At 36.8% G+C, this 23,884-nt stretch overlaps 4 non-coding genes across 4 annotated transcripts; all 4 read left to right on the forward strand.

Moving 5' to 3' along the window:
• Nucleotides 1–3,543: 3,543 nt before the first annotated feature.
• Nucleotides 3,544–3,706, forward strand: LOC134996430 (U1 spliceosomal RNA). Its single transcript, XR_010199127.1, has one exon. It is a non-coding gene; the product is annotated as a U1 spliceosomal RNA (small nuclear RNA).
• Nucleotides 3,707–21,112: 17,406 nt separating this feature from the next.
• Nucleotides 21,113–21,276, forward strand: LOC134996231 (U1 spliceosomal RNA). The gene has a single exon (XR_010198936.1). It is a non-coding gene; the product is annotated as a U1 spliceosomal RNA (small nuclear RNA).
• Nucleotides 21,277–21,428: 152 nt separating this feature from the next.
• LOC134996483 (U1 spliceosomal RNA) lies at nt 21,429–21,591 on the forward strand. Its single transcript, XR_010199174.1, has one exon. It is a non-coding gene; the product is annotated as a U1 spliceosomal RNA (small nuclear RNA).
• Nucleotides 21,592–22,246: 655 nt separating this feature from the next.
• Nucleotides 22,247–22,409, forward strand: LOC134996278 (U1 spliceosomal RNA). The gene has a single exon (XR_010198981.1). It is a non-coding gene; the product is annotated as a U1 spliceosomal RNA (small nuclear RNA).
• The last annotated feature ends 1,475 nt before the right edge of the window (nt 22,410–23,884 follow it).

Genomic DNA, 23,884 nt, shown 5'->3' on the forward strand with positions numbered 1-23,884 from the left:
AGATTTTCTTAATTCCTTACCTGTGTGCTAATTAGATATCACCTTGTTTTCACATTAAACAGACTTCCACATGAGAAAACAGCAAAGAAGCAGTGGCGTTAATGTTTCCTGGTGTCAACCTGTATTATTTCCGTAGATATTGAAATGAGGATGCATCTTGCTGCCTTTCCAATGAAGCAAGTTTAATTTAGTAATAGGTGAAAAACCATCCCTACAAAGATGTTAATCAGACACTTGGCTTTGTGGACACTTTTCAGAGAACAAATTAGTTAGCATAAAAATAAAGCCAGAAAATGAAGAGCAGTTTAATCACTCAATTGGATTTTTCTGCCAGCATATTTCTTTTTCTCTGCAACCCACTGCTAAATTGTGCTTCCTAGCTGTTTTTTTATAAAATCACTTAATCAAATCTAACTCTGATTACATCAGAGAAGGCCAGGTACCCTACACCATAAGAGGGGGTTTGAAATTTTGACTAGTCTACTTAAATATCACCAAAATCTGATAATAAGGTCAATTACATCCCTGGGTGGGATTGAACCACCAACCCTTTGATTAATAACCAAACACACTAACCGATTGCGCCACAGAGACACTTTGCAAACTTACATACTGACAAAGGCTAATAAGCATTCATCTAGAACGTTTCCTAGAAAAACTTTAAAAAGTCAATAATCTGGAGAGTTTTTGTAAGATGTTTCTTCCATCAACCAACGAAGAAACACATTGGTACTTTCCCATGATGAGTGAGTGCTTCAGGATCTCTTGCACTTACATGTGCAGCAGAGTACTGCATTGGAAACATGCTGGGCCCATAACCCAGAGGTAGGCAGATTGAAACTATCCTCTGCTATATGCATTTTTTATTGTTAATTAAAGTAATCCAAAACTGGGATTGATATTTTTGCTCTTTTATTTTTACTTTAAAGTACAATAACTTTTACCATTTTAATTTGTTTTAATAGTATATTGACAGTATTGTTTTCTTTCAAAAATCCACTTAATTTTCTTTACCCTATTTTTATAATGGTAATTGACAAAAACAAACTACATTGTCACCAGAAGAGCAATACAAAATGTACAAGTGATATATTAAAATCATCTTTCCAGCTTGAATTTCAATGATGCATTGGGGCAACGATTTTGTGAGAAACATCTTCACCCTTAAATAAAGATTTTCTTAATTCCTTACCTGTGTGCTAATTAGATATCACCTTGTTTTCACATTAAACAGACTTCCACATGCGAAAGCAGCAAGGATGCAGTGGCGTTAATGTTTCCTGGTGTCAACCTGTATTATTTCAGTAGACATTGAAATGAGGATGCATCTTGCTGCCTTTCCAATGAAGCAAGTTTAATTTAGTAATAGGTGAAAAACCATCCCTACAAAGGTGTTAATCAGAGACTTGGCTTTGTGGACACTTTTCAGAGAACAAATTTGTTAGCATAAAAATAAAGCCAGAAAATGAAGAGCTGTTTAATCACTCAATTGGATTTTTTTGCCAGCATATTTCTTTTTCTCTGCAACTCACTGCTAAATTGTGCTTCCTAGCTGTTTTTATAAAATCACTGAATCAAATCTAACTCTGATTACATCAGAGAAGGCCAGGTACCCTACACCATAACAGGGGGTTTGAAATTTTGACTTGTCTACTTAAAGATCACCAAAATCTGATAACAAGGTCAATTACGTCCCTGGGTGGGATTGAACCACCAACCTTTTAGTTAATAACCATACACACAGACTGATTGCGCCACAGCGACACTTTGCAAAAGTACATACTGACAAATGCTAATAAGCATTCATCTAGAACGTTTCCTAGAAACATTTTAAAAAGTCAATAATGTGGAGAGTTTTTGTAAGATGTTTCTTCCATCAACCAATAAAGAAACACATTGGAACTTTCCCATGATAAGTGAGTGCTTCAGGACCTCTTGCACTTACATGTGCAGCAGAGTACTGTAATGGAAGCATGCCGGGTCCATAACCCAGAGGTAGGCAGATTGAAACTATCCTCTGCTATATGCATTTTTTTTTGTTAATTAAAGTAATCCAAAACTGGGATTGATATTTTTGCTCTTTTATTTTTACTTAAAGTACAATAACTTTTACCATTTTAATTTGTTTTAATAGTATATTGACAGTATTGTTTTCTTTCAAAAATCCAATTAATTTTCTTTACCCGATTATTAAAATGGTAATTGACAAAAACAAACTACATTGTCACCAGAAGAGCAATACAAAATGTACAAGTGATATATTAAAATCATCTTTCCAGCTTGAATTTCAATGATGCATTGGGGCAACGATTTTGTGAGAAACATCTTCACCCTTTAATAAAGATTTTCTTAATTCCTTACCTGTGTGCTAATAAGATATCACCTTGTTTTCACATTAAACAGACTTCCACATGAGAAAGCAGCAAGGATGCAGTGGCGTTAATGTTTCCTGGTGTCAACCTGTATTATTTCAGTAGATATTGAAATGAGGATGCATCTTGCTGCCTTTCCAATGAAGCAAGTTTAATTTAGTAATAGGTGAAAAACCATCCAAGAGCTGTTTAATCACTCAATTGGATTTTTTTGCCAGCATATTTCTTTTTCTCTGCAACCCACTGCTAAATTGTGCTTCCTAGCTGTTTTTATAAAATCACTGAATCAAATCTAACTCTGATTACATCAGAGAAGTCTAAATACCTACCACCATAACAGGGGGTTTGAAATTTTGACTTGTCTACTTAAAGATCACCAAAATCTGATAACAAAGTCAATTACATCCCTGGGTGGGATTGAACCACCAACCTTTTGGTTAATAGCCATACACACTAACTGATTGCGCCACAGCGACACTTTGCAAAATTACATACTGACAAAGGCTAATAAACAATCATCTAGAACGTTTCCTAGAAAAACTTTAAAAAGTCAATAATCTGGAGTGTTTTTGTAAGATGTTTCTGCCATCAACCAATGAAGAAACACATTGGTACTTTCCCATGATGAGTGAGTGCTTCAGGATCTCTTGCACTTACATGTGCAGCAGAGTACTGCAATGGAAGCATGCTGGGCCCATAACCCAGAGGTAGAAAGATTGAAACTATCCTCTGCTATATGCATTTTTTTTGTTAATTAAAGTAATCCAAAACTGGGATTGATATTTTTGCTCTTTTATTTTTACTTAAAGTACAATAACTTTTACCAATTTAATTTGTTTTAATAGTATATTGACAGTATTGTTTTCTTTCAAAAATTCACTTAATTTTCTTTTCTGTGTGCTAATTAGATATCACCTTGTTTTCACATTAAATAGACTTCCACATGAGAAAGCAGCAAGGATGCAGTGGCGTTAATGTTTCCTGGTGGTAGTGGGGTACTGTGTTTGTGCTTTCCTCTGGTCAGCTCTGGTAAAAGTCAGATTTCTTTGTCTCAGATCTTCCTCTAGCCTTGTTCTTCTTTCGAGAGTTCCCTTGTGCTGCCTCAGTTGGATCTCCTTCACTTGACAGGGGGGTACCCGAGCAGCGACCCTCCCCAGCACTAGCCCAACTCCTACTTACCTGCCAGGTGAGATACTATGATCAGGAAGGTGCTTCTCCCAGGGAAAGGCTCACCCATTGCACTCTGGGTGTGCTGCTCCTGCGATTTCCCCAAATGTGGGAAACTTGACTGCATAATTTGTGTTTCCCCTGGTCGGCTCTCGTATAATTCAGATCTCTTTGTCTCAGGTCTCTCTCCAGCCTAGTTTGCTGTCTGTTTCCACTTCTCTTTTCTTAAACCGCTCCCTTCTATGCCCTTGTGCACCTTAATTAAATCTAACTCTGATTACGTCAGAGAAGGCCAGGTACCCTACACCATAAGAGGGGGTTTGAAATTTTGACTTGTCTACTTAAAGATCACCAAAATCTGATCACAAGGTCAATTACATCACTGGGTGGGAACCTTTTGGTTAATAGCCCATGTAAGTGCAAGAGATCCTGAAGCACTCACTCATCATGGGAATGTACCAATGTGTTTCTTACAAAAATTCTCCAGATTATTGACTTTTTAAAGTTTTTCTAGGAAACGTTCTAGATGAATGCTTATTAGCCTTTGTCAGTATGTACTTTTGCAAAGTGTCGCTGTGGCGCAATCAGTTAGTGTGTATGGCTATTAACCTAAAGGTTGGTGATTCAATCCCACCCAGGGACGTAATTGACCTTGTTATCAGATTTCGGTGATCTTTAAGTAGACAAGTCAAAATTTCAAACCCCCTGTTATGGTGTAGGGTACCTGGCCTTCTCTGATGTAATCAGAGTTAGATTTGATTCAGTGATTTTATAAAAACAGCTAGGAAGCACAATTTAGCAGTGGGTTGCAGAGAAAAAGAAATATGCTGGCAAAAAAATCCAATTGACTGATTAAACAGCTCTTCATTTTCTGGCTTTATTTTTATGCTAACAAATTTGTTCTCTGAAAAGTGTCCACAAAGCCAAGTATCTGATTAACATCTTTGTAGGGATGGTTTTTCACCTATTACTAAATTAAACTTGCTTCATTGGAAAGGCAGCAAGATGCATCCTCATTTCAATATCTACTGAAATAATACAGGTTGACACCAGGAAACATTAACGCCACTGCATCCTTGCTGCTTTCTCATGTGGAAGTCTGTTTAATGTGAAAACAAGGTGATATCTAATTAGCACACAGGTAAGGAATTAAGAAAATCTTTATTTAAGGGTGAAGATGTTTCTCACAAAATCGTTGCCCCAATGCATCATTGAAATTCAAGCTGGAAAGATGATTTTAATATATCACTTGTACATTTTGTATTGCTCTTCTGGTGACAATGTAGTTTGTTTTTGTCAATTACCATTTTAATGATCGGGTAAAGAAAATTAATTGGATTTTTGAAAGAAAACAATACTGTCAATATACTATTAAAACAAATTAAAATGGTAAAAGTTATTGTACTTTAAGTAAAAATAAAAGCTAAAATATCAATCCCAGTTTTGGATTACTTTAATGAACAAAAAAAAAATGCATATAGCAAAGGATAGTTTCAATCTGCCTACCTCTGGGTTATGGGCCCAGCATGCTTCCAGTGCAGTACTCTGCTGCACATGTAAGTGCAAGAGATCCTGAAGCACTCACTCATCATGCGAAAGTACCAATGTGTTTCTTCATTGGTTGCTGGAAGAAACATCTTACAAAAACTCTCCAGATTATTGACTTTTTAAAGTTTTTCTAGGAAACGTTCTAGATGAATGCTTATTAGTCTTTGTCAGTATGTACTTTTCGCAAAGTGTCTCTGTGGCGCAATCGGTTAGTGTGTTCAGCTATTAATCAAAAGGTTGGTGGTTCAATCCCACCCAGGGACGTAATTGACCTTGTGATCAGATTTTGGTGATATTTAAGTAGACAAGTCAAAATTGCAAACCCCCTCTTATGGTGTAGGGTACCTGGCCTTCTCTGATGTAATCAGAGTTAGATTTGATTCAGTGATTTTATAAAAACAGCTAGGAAGCACAATTTAGCAGTGGGTTGCAGAGAAAAAGAAAAATGCTGGCAGAAAAATCCAATTGAGTGATTAAACAGCTCTTCATTTTCTGGCTTTATTTTTATGCTAACTAATTTGTTCTCTGAAAAGTGTCCACAAAGCCAAGTATCTGATTAACATATTTGTAGGGATGGTTTTTCATCTATTACTAAATTAAACTTGCTTCATTGGAAAGGCAGCAAGATGCATCCTCATTTCAATATCTACTGAAATAATACAGGTTGACACCAGGAAACATTAACGCCACTGCATCCTTGCTGCTTTCTCATGTGGAAGTCTGTTTAATGTGAAAACAAGGTGATATCTAATTAGCACACAGGTAAGGAATTAAGAAAATCTTTATTTAAGGGTGAAGATGTTTCTCACAAAATCGTTGCCCCAATGCATCATTGAAATTCAAGCTGGAAAGATGATTTTAATATATCACTTGTACATTTTATATTGCTCTTCTGGTGACAATGTAGTTTGTTTTTGTCAATTACCATTTTAATAATAGGGTAAAGAAAATTAAGTGGATTTTTGAAAGAAAACAATACTGTCAATATACTATTAAAACAAATTAAAATGGTAAAAGTTATTGTACTTTAAGTAAAAATAAAAGCTAAAATATCAATCCCAGTTTTGGATTACTTTAATGAACAAAAAAAAATGCATATAGCAAAGGATAGTTTCAATCTGCCTACCTCTGGGTTATGGACCCAGCATGCTTCCATTGCAGTACTCTGCTGCACATGTAAGTGCAAGAGATCCTGAAGCACTCACTCATCATGCGAAAGTACCAATGTGTTTCTTCATTGGTTGCTGGAAGAAACATCTTACAAACACTCTCCAGATTATTGACTTTTTAAAGTTTTTCTAGGAAACGTTCTAGATGAATGCTTATTAGTCTTTGTCAGTATATACTTTTCGCAAAGTGTCTCTGTGGCGCAATCGGTTAGTGTGTTCAGCTATTAATCAAAAGGTTGGTGGTTCAATCCCACCCAGGGACGTAATTGACCTTGTGATCAGATTTTGGTGATATTTAAGTAGACAAGTCAAAATTGCAAACCCCCTCTTATGGTGTAGGGTACCTGGCCTTCTCTGATGTAATCAGAGTTAGATTTGATTCAGTGATTTTATAAAAACAGCTAGGAAGCACAATTTAGCAGTGGGTTGCAGAGAAAAAGAAATATGCTGGCAGAAAAATCCAATTGAATGATTAAACAGCTCTTCATTTTCTGGCTTTATTTTTATGCTAACTAATTTGTTCTCTGAAAAGTGTCCACAAAGCCAAGTATCTGATTAACATATTTGTAGTGATGGTTTTTCACCTATTACTAAATTAAACTTGCTTCATTGGAAAGGCAGCAAGATGCATCCTCATTTCAATATCTACTGAAATAATACAGGTTGACACCAGGAAACATTAACGCCACTGCATCCTTGCTGCTTTCTCATGTGGAAGTCTGTTTAATGTGAAAACAAGGTGATATCTAATTAGCACACAGGTAAGGAATTAAGAAAATCTTTATTTAAGGGTGAAGATGTTTCTCACAAAATCGTTGCCCCAATGCATCATTGAAATTCAAGCTGAAAAGATGATTTTAATATATCACTTGTACATTTTGTATTGCTCTTCTGGTGACAATGTAGTTTGTTTTTGTCAATTACCATTTTAATAATCAGGTAAAGAAAATTAATTGGATTTTTGAAAGAAAACAATACTGTCAATATACTATTAAAAAAAATTAAAATGGTAAAAGTTATTGTACTTTAAGTAAAAATAAAAGCTAAAATATCAATCCCAGTTTTGGATTACTTTAATGAACAAAAAAAAAATGCATATAGCAAAGGATAGTTTCAATCTGCCTACCTCTGGGTTATGGGCCCAGCATGCTTCCAGTGCAGTACTCTGCTGCACATGTAAGTGCAAGAGATCCTGAAGCACTCACTCATCATGCGAAAGTACCAATGTGTTTCTTCATTGGTTGCTGGAAGAAACATCTTACAAAAACTCTCCAGATTATTGACTTTTTAAAGTTTTTCTAGGAAACGTTCTAGATGAATGCTTATTAGTCTTTGTCAGTATGTACTTTTTGCAAAGTGTCTCTGTGGCGCAATCGGTTAGTGTGTTCAGCTATTAATCAAAAGGTTGGTGGTTCAATCCCACCCAGGGACGTAATTGACCTTGTGATCAGATTTTGGTGATATTTAAGTAGACAAGTCAAAATTTCGAAAACCCCTGTTATGGTGTAGGGTACCTGGCCTTCTCTGATGTAATCAGAGTTAGATTTGATTCAGTGATTTTATAAAAACAGCTAGGAAGCACAATTTAGCAGTGGGTTGCAGAGAAAAAGAAATATGCTGGCAAAAAAATCCAATTGACTGATTAAACAGCTCTTCATTTTCTGGCTTTATTTTTATGCTAACAAATTTGTTCTCTGAAAAGTGTCCACAAAGCCAAGTATCTGATTAACATCTTTGTAGGGATGGTTTTTCACCTATTACTAAATTAAACTTGCTTCATTGGAAAGGCAGCAAGATGCATCCTCATTTCAATATCTACTGAAATAATACAGGTTGACACCAGGAAACATTAACGCCACTGCATCCTTGCTGCTTTCTCATGTGGAAGTCTGTTTAATGTGAAAACAAGGTGATATCTAATTAGCACACAGGTAAGGAATTAAGAAAATCTTTATTTAAGGGTGAAGATGTTTCTCACAAAATCGTTGCCCCAATGCATCATTGAAATTCAAGCTGGAAAGATGATTTTAATATATCACTTGTACATTTTGTATTGCTCTTCTGGTGACAATGTAGTTTGCTTTTGTCAATTACCATTTTAATAATCGGGTAAAGAAAATTAATTGGATTTTTGAAAGAAAACAATACTGTCAATATACTATTAAAACAAATTAAAATGGTAAAAGTTATTGTACTTTAAGTAAAAATAAAAGAGCAAAAATATCAATCCCAGTTTTGGATTACTTTAATTAACAAAAAAAAAATGCATATAGCAGAGGATAGTTTCAATCTGCCTACCTCTGGGTTATGGACCCAGCATGCTTCCATTACAGTACTCTGCTGCACATGTAAGTGCAAGAGATCCTGAAGCACTCACTCATCATGGGAAAGTACCAATGTGTTTCTTCATTGGTTGATGGAAGAAACATCATACAAAAACTCTCCACATTATTGACTTTTTAAAATGTTTCTAGGAATCGTTCTAGATGAATGCTTATTAGCCTTTGTCAGTATGTACTTTTGCAAAGTGTCGCGGAGGCGCAATCAGTTAGTGTGTAAGGCTTTTAACCAAAAGGTTGGTGGTTCAATCCCACCCAGGGACTTAATTGACCTTGTTATCAGATTTTGGTGATCTTTAAGTAGACAAGTCAAAATTTCAAACCCCCTGTTATGGTGTAGGGTACCTGGCCTTCTCTGATGTAATCAGAGTTAGATTTGATTCAGTGATTTTATAAAAACAGCTAGGAAGCACAATTTAGCAGTGGGTTGCAGAGAAAAAGAAAAATGCTGGCAGAAAAATCCAATTGAGTGATTAAACAGCTCTTCATTTTCTGGCTTTATTTTTATGCTAACTAATTTGTTCTCTGAAAAGTGTCCACAAAGCCAAGTATCTGATTAACATATTTGTAGGGATGGTTTTTCACCTATTACTAAATTAAACTTGCTTCATTGGAAAGGCAGCAAGATGCATCCTCATTTCAATATCTACTGAAATAATACAGGTTGACACCAGGAAACATTAACGCCACTGCATCCTTGCTGCTTTCTCATGTGGAAGTCTGTTTAATGTGAAAACAAGGTGATATCTAATTAGCACACAGGTAAGGAATTAAGAAAATCTTTATTTAAGGGTGAAGATGTTTCTCACAAAATCGTTGCCCCAATGCATCATTGAAATTCAAGCTGGAAAGATGATTTTAATATATCACTTGTACATTTTGTATTGCTCTTCTGGTGACAATGTAGTTTGTTTTTGTCAATTACCATTTTAATAATCGGGTAAAGAAAATTAATTGGATTTTTGAAAGAAAACAATACTGTCAATATACTATTAAAAAAAATTAAAATGGTAAAAGTTATTGTACTTTAAGTAAAAATAAAAGCTAAAATATCAATCCCAGTTTTGGATTACTTTAATGAACAAAAAAAAAATGCATATAGCAAAGGATAGTTTCAATCTGCCTACCTCTGGGTTATGGGCCCAGCATGCTTCCAGTGCAGTACTCTGCTGCACATGTAAGTGCAAGAGATCCTGAAGCACTCACTCATCATGCGAAAGTACCAATGTGTTTCTTCATTGGTTGCTGGAAGAAACATCTTACAAACACTCTCCAGATTATTGACTTTTTAAAGTTTTTCTAGGAAACGTTCTAGATGAATGCTTATTAGTCTTTGTCAGTATATACTTTTCGCAAAGTGTCTCTGTGGCGCAATCGGTTAGTGTGTTCAGCTATTAATCAAAAGGTTGGTGGTTCAATCCCACCCAGGGACGTAATTGACCTTGTGATCAGATTTTGGTGATATTTAAGTAGACAAGTCAAAATTGCAAACCCCCTCTTATGGTGTAGGGTACCTGGCCTTCTCTGATGTAATCAGAGTTAGATTTGATTCAGTGATTTTATAAAAACAGCTAGGAAGCACAATTTAGCAGTGGGTTGCAGAGAAAAAGAAATATGCTGGCAGAAAAATCCAATTGAATGATTAAACAGCTCTTCATTTTCTGGCTTTATTTTTATGCTAACTAATTTGTTCTCTGAAAAGTGTCCACAAAGCCAAGTATCTGATTAACATATTTGTAGTGATGGTTTTTCACCTATTACTAAATTAAACTTGCTTCATTGGAAAGGCAGCAAGATGCATCCTCATTTCAATATCTACTGAAATAATACAGGTTGACACCAGGAAACATTAACGCCACTGCATCCTTGCTGCTTTCTCATGTGGAAGTCTGTTTAATGTGAAAACAAGGTGATATCTAATTAGCACACAGGTAAGGAATTAAGAAAATCTTTATTTAAGGGTGAAGATGTTTCTCACAAAATCGTTGCCCCAATGCATCATTGAAATTCAAGCTGAAAAGATGATTTTAATATATCACTTGTACATTTTGTATTGCTCTTCTGGTGACAATGTAGTTTGTTTTTGTCAATTACCATTTTAATAATCGGGTAAAGAAAATTAATTGGATTTTTGAAAGAAAACAATACTGTCAATATACTATTAAAAAAAATTAAAATGGTAAAAGTTATTGTACTTTAAGTAAAAATAAAAGCTAAAATATCAATCCCAGTTTTGGATTACTTTAATGAACAAAAAAAAAATGCATATAGCAAAGGATAGTTTCAATCTGCCTACCTCTGGGTTATGGGCCCAGCATGCTTCCAGTGCAGTACTCTGCTGCACATGTAAGTGCAAGAGATCCTGAAGCACTCACTCATCATGCGAAAGTACCAATGTGTTTCTTCATTGGTTGCTGGAAGAAACATCTTACAAAAACTCTCCAGATTATTGACTTTTTAAAGTTTTTCTAGGAAACGTTCTAGATGAATGCTTATTAGTCTTTGTCAGTATGTACTTTTTGCAAAGTGTCTCTGTGGCGCAATCGGTTAGTGTGTTCAGCTATTAATCAAAAGGTTGGTGGTTCAATCCCACCCAGGGACGTAATTGACCTTGTGATCAGATTTTGGTGATATTTAAGTAGACAAGTCAAAATTTCGAAAACCCCTGTTATGGTGTAGGGTACCTGGCCTTCTCTGATGTAATCAGAGTTAGATTTGATTCAGTGATTTTATAAAAACAGCTAGGAAGCACAATTTAGCAGTGGGTTGCAGAGAAAAAGAAATATGCTGGCAAAAAAATCCAATTGACTGATTAAACAGCTCTTCATTTTCTGGCTTTATTTTTATGCTAACAAATTTGTTCTCTGAAAAGTGTCCACAAAGCCAAGTATCTGATTAACATCTTTGTAGGGATGGTTTTTCACCTATTACTAAATTAAACTTGCTTCATTGGAAAGGCAGCAAGATGCATCCTCATTTCAATATCTACTGAAATAATACAGGTTGACACCAGGAAACATTAACGCCACTGCATCCTTGCTGCTTTCTCATGTGGAAGTCTGTTTAATGTGAAAACAAGGTGATATCTAATTAGCACACAGGTAAGGAATTAAGAAAATCTTTATTTAAGGGTGAAGATGTTTCTCACAAAATCGTTGCCCCAATGCATCATTGAAATTCAAGCTGGAAAGATGATTTTAATATATCACTTGTACATTTTGTATTGCTCTTCTGGTGACAATGTAGTTTGCTTTTGTCAATTACCATTTTAATAATCGGGTAAAGAAAATTAATTGGATTTTTGAAAGAAAACAATACTGTCAATATACTATTAAAACAAATTAAAATGGTAAAAGTTATTGTACTTTAAGTAAAAATAAAAGAGCAAAAATATCAATCCCAGTTTTGGATTACTTTAATTAACAAAAAAAAAATGCATATAGCAGAGGATAGTTTCAATCTGCCTACCTCTGGGTTATGGACCCAGCATGCTTCCATTACAGTACTCTGCTGCACATGTAAGTGCAAGAGATCCTGAAGCACTCACTCATCATGGGAAAGTACCAATGTGTTTCTTCATTGGTTGATGGAAGAAACATCATACAAAAACTCTCCACATTATTGACTTTTTAAAATGTTTCTAGGAATCGTTCTAGATGAATGCTTATTAGCCTTTGTCAGTATGTACTTTTGCAAAGTGTCGCGGAGGCGCAATCAGTTAGTGTGTAAGGCTTTTAACCAAAAGGTTGGTGGTTCAATCCCACCCAGGGACTTAATTGACCTTGTTATCAGATTTTGGTGATCTTTAAGTAGACAAGTCAAAATTTCAAACCCCCTGTTATGGTGTAGGGTACCTGGCCTTCTCTGATGTAATCAGAGTTAGATTTGATTCAGTGATTTTATAAAAACAGCTAGGAAGCACAATTTAGCAGTGGGTTGCAGAGAAAAAGAAAAATGCTGGCAGAAAAATCCAATTGAGTGATTAAACAGCTCTTCATTTTCTGGCTTTATTTTTATGCTAACTAATTTGTTCTCTGAAAAGTGTCCACAAAGCCAAGTATCTGATTAACATATTTGTAGGGATGGTTTTTCACCTATTACTAAATTAAACTTGCTTCATTGGAAAGGCAGCAAGATGCATCCTCATTTCAATATCTACTGAAATAATACAGGTTGACACCAGGAAACATTAACGCCACTGCATCCTTGCTGCTTTCTCATGTGGAAGTCTGTTTAATGTGAAAACAAGGTGATATCTAATTAGCACACAGGTAAGGAATTAAGAAAATCTTTATTTAAGGGTGAAGATGTTTCTCACAAAATCGTTGCCCCAATGCATCATTGAAATTCAAGCTGGAAAGATGATTTTAATATATCACTTGTACATTTTGTATTGCTCTTCTGGTGACAATGTAGTTTGTTTTTGTCAATTACCATTTTAATAATCGGGTAAAGAAAATTAATTGGATTTTTGAAAGAAAACAATACTGTCAATATACTATTAAAAAAAATTAAAATGGTAAAAGTTATTGTACTTTAAGTAAAAATAAAAGCTAAAATATCAATCCCAGTTTTGGATTACTTTAATGAACAAAAAAAAAATGCATATAGCAAAGGATAGTTTCAATCTGCCTACCTCTGGGTTATGGGCCCAGCATGCTTCCAGTGCAGTACTCTGCTGCACATGTAAGTGCAAGAGATCCTGAAGCACTCACTCATCATGCGAAAGTACCAATGTGTTTCTTCATTGGTTGCTGGAAGAAACATCTTACAAACACTCTCCAGATTATTGACTTTTTAAAGTTTTTCTAGGAAACGTTCTAGATGAATGCTTATTAGTCTTTGTCAGTATATACTTTTCGCAAAGTGTCTCTGTGGCGCAATCGGTTAGTGTGTTCAGCTATTAATCAAAAGGTTGGTGGTTCAATCCCACCCAGGGACGTAATTGACCTTGTGATCAGATTTTGGTGATATTTAAGTAGACAAGTCAAAATTGCAAACCCCCTCTTATGGTGTAGGGTACCTGGCCTTCTCTGATGTAATCAGAGTTAGATTTGATTCAGTGATTTTATAAAAACAGCTAGGAAGCACAATTTAGCAGTGGGTTGCAGAGAAAAAGAAATATGCTGGCAGAAAAATCCAATTGAATGATTAAACAGCTCTTCATTTTCTGGCTTTATTTTTATGCTAACTAATTTGTTCTCTGAAAAGTGTCCACAAAGCCAAGTATCTGATTAACATATTTGTAGTGATGGTTTTTCACCTATTACTAAATTAAACTTGCTTCATTGGAAAGGCAGCAAGATGCATCCTCATTTCAATATCTACTGAAATAATACAGGTTGACACCAGGAAACATTAACGCCACTGCATCCTTGCTGCTTTCTCATGTGGAAGTCTGTTTAATGTGAAAACAAGGTGATATCTAATTAGCACACAGGTAAGGAATTAAGAAAATCTTTATTTAAGGGTGAAGATGTTTCTCACAAAATCGTTGCCCCAATGCATCATTGAAATTCAAGCTGAAAAGATGATTTTAATATATCACTTGTACATTTTGTATTGCTCTTCTGGTGACAATGTAGTTTGTTTTTGTCAATTACCATTTTAATAATCGGGTAAAGAAAATTAATTGGATTTTTGAAAGAAAACAATACTGTCAATATACTATTAAAAAAAATTAAAATGGTAAAAGTTATTGTACTTTAAGTAAAAATAAAAGCTAAAATATCAATCCCAGTTTTGGATTACTTTAATGAACAAAAAAAAAATGCATATAGCAAAGGATAGTTTCAATCTGCCTACCTCTGGGTTATGGGCCCAGCATGCTTCCAGTGCAGTACTCTGCTGCACATGTAAGTGCAAGAGATCCTGAAGCACTCACTCATCATGCGAAAGTACCAATGTGTTTCTTCATTGGTTGCTGGAAGAAACATCTTACAAAAACTCTCCAGATTATTGACTTTTTAAAGTTTTTCTAGGAAACGTTCTAGATGAATGCTTATTAGTCTTTGTCAGTATGTACTTTTTGCAAAGTGTCTCTGTGGCGCAATCGGTTAGTGTGTTCAGCTATTAATCAAAAGGTTGGTGGTTCAATCCCACCCAGGGACGTAATTGACCTTGTGATCAGATTTTGGTGATATTTAAGTAGACAAGTCAAAATTTCGAAAACCCCTGTTATGGTGTAGGGCACCTGGCCTTCTCTGATGTAATCAGAGTTAGATTTGATTCAGTGATTTTATAAAAACAGCTAGGAAGCACAATTTAGCAGTGGGTTGCAGAGAAAAAGAAATATGCTGGCAAAAAAATCCAATTGACTGATTAAACAGCTCTTCATTTTCTGGCTTTATTTTTATGCTAACAAATTTGTTCTCTGAAAAGTGTCCACAAAGCCAAGTATCTGATTAACATCTTTGTAGGGATGGTTTTTCACCTATTACTAAATTAAACTTGCTTCATTGGAAAGGCAGCAAGATGCATCCTCATTTCAATATCTACTGAAATAATACAGGTTGACACCAGGAAACATTAACGCCACTGCATCCTTGCTGCTTTCTCATGTGGAAGTCTGTTTAATGTGAAAACAAGGTGATATCTAATTAGCACACAGGTAAGGAATTAAGAAAATCTTTATTTAAGGGTGAAGATGTTTCTCACAAAATCGTTGCCCCAATGCATCATTGAAATTCAAGCTGGAAAGATGATTTTAATATATCACTTGTACATTTTGTATTGCTCTTCTGGTGACAATGTAGTTTGCTTTTGTCAATTACCATTTTAATAATCGGGTAAAGAAAATTAATTGGATTTTTGAAAGAAAACAATACTGTCAATATACTATTAAAACAAATTAAAATGGTAAAAGTTATTGTACTTTAAGTAAAAATAAAAGAGCAAAAATATCAATCCCAGTTTTGGATTACTTTAATTAACAAAAAAAAAATGCATATAGCAGAGGATAGTTTCAATCTGCCTACCTCTGGGTTATGGACCCAGCATGCTTCCATTACAGTACTCTGCTGCACATGTAAGTGCAAGAGATCCTGAAGCACTCACTCATCATGGGAAAGTACCAATGTGTTTCTTCATTGGTTGATGGAAGAAACATCATACAAAAACTCTCCACATTATTGACTTTTTAAAATGTTTCTAGGAATCGTTCTAGATGAATGCTTATTAGCCTTTGTCAGTATGTACTTTTGCAAAGTGTCGCGGTGGCGCAATCAGTTAGTGTGTAAGGCTTTTAACCAAAAGGTTGGTGGTTCAATCCCACCCAGGGACTTAATTGACCTTGTTATCAGATTTTGGTGATCTTTAAGTAGACAAGTCAAAATTTCAAACCCCCTGTTATGGTGTAGGGTACCTGGCCTTCTCTGATGTAATCAGAGTTAGATTTGATTCAGTGATTTTATAAAAACAGCTAGGAAGCACAATTTAGCAGTGGGTTGCAGAGAAAAAGAAAAATGCTGGCAGAAAAATCCAATTGAGTGATTAAACAGCTCTTCATTTTCTGGCTTTATTTTTATGCTAACTAATTTGTTCTCTGAAAAGTGTCCACAAAGCCAAGTATCTGATTAACATATTTGTAGGGATGGTTTTTCACCTATTACTAAATTAAACTTGCTTCATTGGAAAGGCAGCAAGATGCATCCTCATTTCAATATCTACTGAAATAATACAGGTTGACACCAGGAAACATTAACGCCACTGCATCCTTGCTGCTTTCTCATGTGGAAGTCTGTTTAATGTGAAAACAAGGTGATATCTAATTAGCACACAGGTAAGGAATTAAGAAAATCTTTATTTAAGGGTGAAGATGTTTCTCACAAAATCGTTGCCCCAATGCATCATTGAAATTCAAGCTGGAAAGATGATTTTAATATATCACTTGTACATTTTGTATTGCCCTTCTGGTGACAATGTAGTTTGTTTTTGTCAATTACCATTTTAATAATCGGGTAAAGAAAATTAATTGGATTTTTGAAAGAAAACAATACTGTCAATATACTATTAAAAAAAATTAAAATGGTAAAAGTTATTGTACTTTAAGTAAAAATAAAAGCTAAAATATCAATCCCAGTTTTGGATTACTTTAATGAACAAAAAAAAATGCATATAGCAAAGGATAGTTTCAATCTGCCTACCTCTGGGTTATGGGCCCAGCATGCTTCCAGTGCAGTACTCTGCTGCACATGTAAGTGCAAGAGATCCTGAAGCACTCACTCATCATGCGAAAGTACCAATGTGTTTCTTCATTGGTTGCTGGAAGAAACATCTTACAAAAACTCTCCAGATTATTGACTTTTTAAAGTTTTTCTAGGAAACGTTCTAGATGAATGCTTATTAGTCTTTGTCAGTATGTACTTTTTGCAAAGTGTCTCTGTGGCGCAATCGGTTAGTGTGTTCAGCTATTAATCAAAAGGTTGGTGGTTCAATCCCACCCAGGGATGTAATTGACCTTGTGATCAGATTTTGGTGATATTTAAGTAGACAAGTCAAAATTTCGAAAACCCCTGTTATGGTGTAGGGTACCTGGCCTTCTCTGATGTAATCAGAGTTAGATTTGATTCAGTGATTTTATAAAAACAGCTAGGAAGCACAATTTAGCAGTGGGTTGCAGAGAAAAAGAAATATGCTGGCAAAAAAATCCAATTGACTGATTAAACAGCTCTTCATTTTCTGGCTTTATTTTTATGCTAACAAATTTGTTCTCTGAAAAGTGTCCACAAAGCCAAGTATCTGATTAACATCTTTGTAGGGATGGTTTTTCACCTATTACTAAATTAAACTTGCTTCATTGGAAAGGCAGCAAGATGCATCCTCATTTCAATATCTACTGAAATAATACAGGTTGACACCAGGAAACATTAACGCCACTGCATCCTTGCTGCTTTCTCATGTGGAAGTCTGTTTAATGTGAAAACAAGGTGATATCTAATTAGCACACAGGTAAGGAATTAAGAAAATCTTTATTTAAGGCTGAAGATGTTTCTCACAAAATCGTTGCCCCAATGCATCATTGAAATTCAAGCTGGAAAGATGATTTTAATATATCACTTGTACATTTTGTATTGCTCTTCTGGTGACAATGTAGTTTGCTTTTGTCAATTACCATTTTAATAATCGGGTAAAGAAAATTAATTGGATTTTTGAAAGAAAACAATACTGTCAATATACTATTAAAACAAATTAAAATGGTAAAAGTTATTGTACTTTAAGTAAAAATAAAAGAGCAAAAATATCAATCCCAGTTTTGGATTACTTTAATTAACAAAAAAAAATGCATATAGCAGAGGATAGTTTCAATCTGCCTACCTCTGGGTTATGGACCCAGCATGCTTCCATTACAGTACTCTGCTGCACATGTAAGTGCAAGAGATCCTGAAGCACTCACTCATCATGGGAAAGTACCAATGTGTTTCTTCATTGGTTGATGGAAGAAACATCATACAAAAACTCTCCACATTATTGACTTTTTAAAATGTTTCTAGGAATCGTTCTAGATGAATGCTTATTAGCCTTTGTCAGTATGTACTTTTGCAAAGTGTCGCAGTGGCGCAATCAGTTAGTGTGTAAGGCTATTAACCAAAAGGTTGGTGGTTCAATCCCACCCAGGGACTTAATTGACCTTGTTATCAGATTTTGGTGATCTTTAAGTAGACAAGTCAAAATTTCGAAAACCCCTGTTATGGTGTAGGGTACCTGGCCTTCTCTGATGTAATCAGAGTTAGATTTGATTCAGTGATTTTATAAAAACAGCTAGGAAGCACAATTTAGCAGTGGGTTGCAGAGAAAAAGAAATATGCTGGCAAAAAAATCCAATTGACTGATTAAACAGCTCTTCATTTTCTGGCTTTATTTTTATGCTAACAAATTTGTTCTCTGAAAAGTGTCCACAAAGCCAAGTATCTGATTAACATCTTTGTAGGGATGGTTTTTCACCTATTACTAAATTAAACTTGCTTCATTGGAAAGGCAGCAAGATGCATCCTCATTTCAATATCTACTGAAATAATACAGGTTGACACCAGGAAACATTAACGCCACTGCATCCTTGCTGCTTTCTCATGTGGAAGTCTGTTTAATGTGAAAACAAGGTGATATCTAATTAGCACACAGGTAAGGAATTAAGAAAATCTTTATTTAAGGGTGAAGATGTTTCTCACAAAATCGTTGCCCCAATGCATCATTGAAATTCAAGCTGGAAAGATGATTTTAATATATCACTTGTACATTTTGTATTGCTCTTCTGGTGACAATGTAGTTTGCTTTTGTCAATTACCATTTTAATAATCGGGTAAAGAAAATTAATTGGATTTTTGAAAGAAAACAATACTGTCAATATACTATTAAAACAAATTAAAATGGTAAAAGTTATTGTACTTTAAGTAAAAATAAAAGAGCAAAAATATCAATCCCTGTTTTGGATTACTTTAATTAACAAAAAAAAATGCATATAGCAGAGGATAGTTTCAATCTGCCTACCTCTGGGTTATGGACCCAGCATGCTTCCATTACAGTACTCTGCTGCACATGTAAGTGCAAGAGATCCTGAAGCACTCACTCATCATGGGAAAGTACCAATGTGTTTCTTCATTGGTTGATGGAAGAAACATCATACAAAAACTCTCCACATTATTGACTTTTTAAAATGTTTCTAGGAATCGTTCTAGATGAATGCTTATTAGCCTTTGTCAGTATGTACTTTTGCAAAGTGTCGCGGTGGCGCAATCAGTTAGTGTGTAAGGCTATTAACCAAAAGGTTGGTGGTTCAATCCCACCCAGGGACTTAATTGACCTTGTTATCAGATTTTGGTGATCTTTAAGTAGACAAGTCAAAATTTCAAACCCCCTGTTATGGTGTAGGGTACCTGGCCTTCTCTGATGTAATCAGAGTTAGATTTGATTCAGTGATTTTATAAAAACAGCTAGGAAGCACAATTTAGCAGTGGGTTGCAGAGAAAAAGAAAAATGCTGGCAGAAAAATCCAATTGAGTGATTAAACAGCTCTTCATTTTCTGGCTTTATTTTTATGCTAACTAATTTGTTCTCTGAAAAGTGTCCACAAAGCCAAGTATCTGATTAACATATTTGTAGGGATGGTTTTTCACCTATTACTAAATTAAACTTGCTTCATTGGAAAGGCAGCAAGATGCATCCTCATTTCAATATCTACTGAAATAATACAGGTTGACACCAGGAAACATTAACGCCACTGCATCCTTGCTGCTTTCTCATGTGGAAGTCTGTTTAATGTGAAAACAAGGTGATATCTAATTAGCACACAGGTAAGGAATTAAGAAAATCTTTATTTAAGGGTGAAGATGTTTCGCACAAAATCGTTGCCCCAATGCATCATTGAAATTCAAGCTGGAAAGATGATTTTAATATATCACTTGTACATTTTGTATTGCCCTTCTGGTGACAATGTAGTTTGTTTTTGTCAATTACCATTTTAATAATAGGGTAAAGAAAATTAAGTGGATTTTTGAAAGAAAACAATACTGTCAATATACTATTAAAACAAATTAAAATGGTAAAAGTTATTGTACTTTAAGTAAAAATAAAAGCTAAAATATCAATCCCAGTTTTGGATTACTTTAATGAACAACAAAAAAATGCATATAGCAAAGGATAGTTTCAATCTGCCTACCTCTGGGTTATGGACCCAGCATGCTTCCATTGCAGTACTCTGCTGCACATGTAAGTGCAAGAGATCCTGAAGCACTCACTCATCATGCGAAAGTACCAATGTGTTTCTTCATTGGTTGCTGGAAGAAACATCTTACAAACACTCTCCAGATTATTGACTTTTTAAAGTTTTTCTAGGAAACGTTCTAGATGAATGCTTATTAGTCTTTGTCAGTATATACTTTTTGCAAAGTGTCTCTGTGGCGCAATCGGTTAGTGTGTTCAGCTAACCCTTGTGCACTATCCTGACTTCTCCTCCTGTCTGCTTACTTTGTGCCTTCCAATGCACAATGCAAACTACAGGTAGTGCTGCAGGGCCCACACCCTTTTACTTGCCTTACGGAGCAGCTCTGGAGCTGTTTCAGTGCCAAGCTGCTGTAAGAAATAAGCTTGAATGCTTCAGAGGCTGGGGCATTGTCAACATGAGCCCCACACCAAAGGAGGGTGGAGGTGTTTAATGCGAACTAGGGGTCATCCAAGCGCCGCAAAAGGCCGCCATACCCTGCACGCCCCTTTTCTCTTTTCATATGCAGATGAGGATTGAAGCCAACTTTGACCCACTGCTTGGATGACATCACCATATGCAAATCCATCTGCTGCAGGCCTTCCCCCCGGAATGCTTGCACTAGTTGTTGCATTTGGTTTGTTGTTTGGGGGTGCTTCAGTATTAGGCAGCCTTCTGCCCTCCCATGTTCATCTGAAAATATGTGTTCTCCCTGCAGTTGTTGTCCCAAGATGAGAGTTCCCTTGTGCTGCCTCAGTTGAATCTCCTTTACTTGACAGAGATGTGCCTGAGCAGCGGCCCTCCCCAGCCCTATCCCAAATCATACTTATTTTGCATAGGAGATACCATGGTCATGAAGATTGTTCTCCCAGGGTGAGGTTCATTCATTGCATTTTGGGTATGCTGATCCCTGTGATTTCCCCAAATGTGGGTAACTCGACTGCATTATTTGTGGTAGTGGGGGACTGTGTTTGTGTTTTCCTCTGGTCAGCTCTGGTAAAAGTCAGATTTCTTTGTTTCAGATCTTCCTCTAGCCTTGTTCTTCTTTCGAGAGTTCCCTTGTGCTTCCTCAGTTGGATCTCCTTCAGTTGACAGGGCGGTGCCCGAGCAGCGACCCTCCCCAGCTCAAGCCCAACTCCTACTTACCTGCCAGGTGAGATACTATGATCATGAAGGTGCTTCTTCCAGGGCAAGGCTTACCCATTGCACTCTGGGTGTGCTGCCCCTGCGATTTCCCCAAATGTGGGAAACTTGACTGCATAATTTGTGTTTCCCCTGGTCGGCTCTCGTATAATTCAGATCTCTTTGTCTCAGGTCTCTCTCCAGCCTAGTTTGCTGTCTGTTTCCACTTCTCTTTTCTTGAGCCCCTCCCTTTTATACCCTTGTGCACTATCCTGACTTCTCCTCCTGTCTGCTTACTTTGTGCCTTCCAATGCACAATGCAAACTACACACCCTTTTACTTGCCTTACAGAGCAGCTCTGGAGCTGTTACAGTGCCAAGCTGCTGTAAGAAATCAGCTTGAATGCTTCAGGGGCTGGGGCATTGTCAACATGAGCCCCACACCGAAGGAGGGTGGGGGTGTTTAATGCGAACTAAGGGTCATCCAAGCGCCGCAAAAGGCCGCCATGCCCTGCATGCCCCTTTTCTCTTTTCATATGCAGATGAGGGTTCCAGCCAACTTTGGCCCACTGCTTGGATGACATCACCGTATGCAAATCCGTCTTCTGCAGAACTTCCCCCAGGAATGCTTGTACTAGTTGTTGCATTTGGTTTGTTGTTTGGGGGTGCTTCAGTATTAGGCAGCCTTCTGCCCTCCCATGTTCATCTGAAAATATGTGTTCTCCCTGCAGTTGTTGTCCCCAGATGAGAGTTCCCTTGTGCTGCCTCAGTTGAATCTCCTATACTTGACAGAGATGTGCCTGAGCAGCGGCCCTCCCCAGCCCTATCCCAAATCATACTTATTTTGCATAGGCGATACCATGGTCATGAAGATTGTTCTCCCAGGGTGAGGTTCATTCATTGCATTCTGGGTATGCTGACCCCTGTGATTTCCAAAATGTGGGAAACTCGACTGCATTATTTGTGGTAGTGGGGGACTGTGTTTGTGCTTTCCTCTGGTCAGCTCTGGTAAAAGTCAGATTTCTTTGTCTCAGATCTTCCTCTAGCCTTGTTCTTCTTTCGAGAGTTCCCTTGTGCTGCCTCAGTTGGATCTCCTTCACTTCACAGGGGGTGCCCGAGCAGCAATCCTCCACAGCTCTGGCCCAACTCCTACTTACCTGCCAGGTGAGATACTATGATCTTCACTGTTAGGGCAATCAGGATGTGGAATTCCCTGCCAGGGAAGGTGGTAATGGCGGACTCTGTAATTGGATTTAAAAAAGGAATGGATACATTTCTGAATGAAAAAGCTATCCAAGTTTATAATACTTAAAATATCAACATGGTTAATCCGGGGGTAACATGAGTTGTAGTAGCTAACTAGTCATAATACATTATTAAGCAAGTATGTAGAATCATCACAACTTAAAACAGGTTGAACACGATGGGCAATTTGCCTCTATTCAACCTCAAAAACTATGTTACTATATGTTACTATATTACTATGTTACTGTAGTATACAGAACACCACAATGCAATGAGCAGTGATAGTGAGCACTGATGAGGATACTAGAACTGACACTGAGCAGCAAGATGCAGCACTGGACTATTAGTAATGTACTGTAGTATGCTGAGCACAACAATGCAGCACAAGACAATGAGCAGTGATACTGAGCACTGATGAGGATACTACTGAGAACTGACACTGAGCAGGAGAGACACACTACTAGTATTACTGAGCAGCAATAAGTATCCACTGATACTGAGCACTGATATTGAGATTTCCACTGAGAGAACATAGCCACGTCCTCTCCGCTCTCTCTTCAATGCACGAGTAAAAATGGCGGCAACGCGCAGCTCTTTATATGGAATCCGAATCTCGCGAGAATCCGACAGCGGGATGATGACATTTTCCCTTGTTCATAGAATTTGGGAGTCATTTTGATCCCAAAGTATTATTAACCTCAATAACCATAATTTCCACTAATTTTCAGTCTATTCTTAACACCTTACACCTCACAATATTATTTTTAGTCCTAAAATTTGCACCGAGGTCGCTGGATGACTAAGCTCAGCGACCCAAGTGGCCGACACAAACACCTGGCCCATCTAGGAGTGGCACTGCAGTGTCACGCAGGATAGCCCTTCCAAAAAACACTCCCCAAACAGCACATGACGCAAAGAAAAAAAGAGGCGCAATGAGGTAGCTGTGTGACTAAGCTCAGCGACCCAAGTGGCCGACACAAACACCTGGCCCATCTAGGAGTGGCACTGCAGTGTCACGCAGGATGGCCCTTCCAAAAAACACTCCCCAAACAGCACATGACGCAAAGAAAAAAAGAGGCGCAATGAGGTAGCTGTGTGACTAAGCTCAGCGACCCAAGTGGCCGACACAAACACCTGGCCCATCTAGGAGTGGCACTGCAGTGTCACGCAGGATGGCCCTTCCAAAAACACTCCCCAAACAGCACATGACGCAAAGAAAAAAAGAGGC

The sequence above is a fragment of the Pseudophryne corroboree genome, unplaced genomic scaffold (assembly GCF_028390025.1).
Source record: "Pseudophryne corroboree isolate aPseCor3 unplaced genomic scaffold, aPseCor3.hap2 scaffold_142, whole genome shotgun sequence".
In the NCBI taxonomy this organism is placed as follows: domain Eukaryota; kingdom Metazoa; phylum Chordata; class Amphibia; order Anura; family Myobatrachidae; genus Pseudophryne; species Pseudophryne corroboree.